Source organism: Penaeus japonicus, unplaced genomic scaffold (assembly GCF_977035675.1).
Source record: "Penaeus japonicus unplaced genomic scaffold, GWHDUDI00000001_assembly GWHDUDI00000028, whole genome shotgun sequence".
Taxonomy (NCBI): domain Eukaryota; kingdom Metazoa; phylum Arthropoda; class Malacostraca; order Decapoda; family Penaeidae; genus Penaeus; species Penaeus japonicus.
In genome coordinates, this window is record NW_028234430.1 from 11016992 (window position 1) to 11019491 (window position 2500).

The 2500-nt window shown below is 37.5% G+C and overlaps 1 protein-coding gene across 1 annotated transcript in view; it reads right to left on the reverse strand.

Moving 5' to 3' along the window:
- Nucleotides 1–2500, reverse strand: part of LOC147468494 (uncharacterized) — a 60020-nt gene that overhangs the window by 48394 nt on the left and 9126 nt on the right. The gene's annotated exons all lie outside the window — the stretch shown is intronic.

Sequence of the window (2500 nt, forward strand, 5' to 3'; positions counted from 1 at the left end):
GAGGGAGAGAAGGAGGGCAGGAGGGAAGAAAGGAGGGAGGGAGGAAGAGGAGGAGGAAGAGGAGGAAGAGGAGGAGGAAGAAGAGGAAGAGGAGGAGGAAGAAGAGGAAGAGGAGAAGGAGGAGGAGGAGATGGAGGAGAAGGAGAGGAGGAGGGAGAGGAGGAGAAGGAGGAGGAGGAGGAGGAGGAAGAAGAAGAGGAGGAGGAGGAAGAGGAGGAGGAGGAGGAGGAAGAAGAGGAGGAGGAGGAGGAGGAGGAAGAGGAGATAGAGGAGGAGGAGGAGGAAGAGGAGATAGAGGAGGAGGAGGAGGAGGAGGAGAAGGAGAGGAACAGTAACAAGATCAAAAACTAGAATAAACAGCAGAAGAAGAATTCATATCAACAGGAACAAACAAACTAACAAACAAAAAACAAAACAAAGTAAGAAAAAGAAGAACCAGAAAGACCATAATACAACAACAACAACAACAAAAAAGTAAGAAAAAGACGAACCAGAAGGGACATAATACAACAACAACAAAAAAACAAAACAAAGTAAGAAAAAGAACCAGAAGGACCATAATACAACAACAACAAAAAAAAAAAACAAAGCAAGAAAAAGAAGAAGCAGAAGGACCATAATACAACAACAACAAGAACAAAAAAAAAACAAAGTAAGAAAAAGACGAACCAGAAGGACCATAACAACAACAACAACAAAAAAAAAACAAAGTAAGAAAAAGACGAACCAGAAGGACCATAACAACAACAACAACAACAACAAAAAAACAAAGTAAGAAAAAGACGAACCAGAAGGACCATAACAACAACAACAACAAAAAAAAAACAAAGTAAGAAAAAGACGAACCAGAAGGACCATAACAACAACAACAACAACAACAAAAAAAACAAAGTAAGAAAAAGACGAACCAGAAGGACCATAACAACAACAACAACAAAAAAAAACAAAGTAAGAAAAAGACGAACCAGAAGGGCCATAATAAAACAACAACAACAACAAAAAAAACAAAGTAAGAAAAAGACGAACCAGAAGGGCCATAATAAAACAACAACAACAAAAAAAAACAAAGCAAGAAAAAGAAGAAGCAGAAGGACCATAATACAACAACAACAACAAAAAAAAAACAAAGTAAGAAAAAGACGAACCAGAAGGACCATAATACAACAACAAAAAAAGGTAAGAAAAAGACGAACCAGAAGGACCATAACAACAACAACAAAAAAACAAAGTAAGAAAAAGACGAAGCAGAAGGGCCATAATCCAACTACTAATAAGAGGAAGCAGAAGAGGAAGAAATAGTGCGGCGTTCCCTTCCGGCGGAGCTCCTGCAGGAACTGATGGATGCTGTCATGGGAGCCGATCAGCGCCAGGAACAAGTTAGGCGACGTCGGGTTTCGTTAAGGGAGTCGAGCCGAGGGTCGAGCGGCGCGGGACGAATTCGATTGCGGCCCCTTTTTTTTTTTTTTTTTTTTTTTTTTTTTTTTTTTTTTTTTTTTTTTTTGTGGGGTGGGGGGTTGGGGGGTTGGGTGAGGGTGGGGGTGGGGGTGGGGGGTTGGGTGAGGGTGGGTTGGGGGGGGTTGGGGGTAGAGTGAGGATGGGGAGTGTGTTGGGGAGTGTGTACGTGTGTGTGTGTGTGTGATTAGGGTTGGGGGGGGGGGGGGTGTAAAGAGGGTTGTGAAGAGACTTGTCACTTCGTATGTTTGTGTTTTTTTTCTTCTTTTTTTTGGGGGGGAGGGGTAGGGTAAGGGATGAGGTGGGGAAGTGAGTAGGCATGTCACTTCTATATCATTTCATTTTTTTGGGGGGAGAGGGGGAGGGAGAAGGGAAGGGTTGGTGAATGTGGATGCCATTCACTTTATCTTATTTAATTATTGTTTAAATTTAGTTATCTATTGATTAATTCATTTATTTACTTCGTTATGTTATTATTATCATTATTATTATTATGATCATTTTACATGTCACTTGTTTGAAGTTATAGACAATGCCTTTTTCAGGGGTGAGGGGTGGGGTGAGTGAGTGAACGCATATAGGTATATATAATATGTGTGTGTTTTCTTATATATTACATATGTACATATCGAATTCTCAATGCTTTTCTTTTCTTTTTAAAACTAACAAAATAAGTAACCGTGTGTTGTAATTATGGTAATATTATCATTATCACTGTTGTTATTATCATAATTACTATTATCACTGTCACTATTATTGTTATTACTATCATTATCATTTCTATCATCATTAATGTTTCTATCATTATTTTGTTATCATTATCATTATTATTGAGTGTTATTATAACTATCATTACACCATTATCATTATTATCAGTATTAATATTATTATTACTATTACTATCATCATCATCGTTAGCATTGTCCTCATTATAGTCATTATTATTTTCATAGTTGTTGTTGTTATTGCTATTAGTATTATCATTATATTGTTATGATCATCATCATCATCATCATTAACATTATCATTGTTATGATTTTATTATATT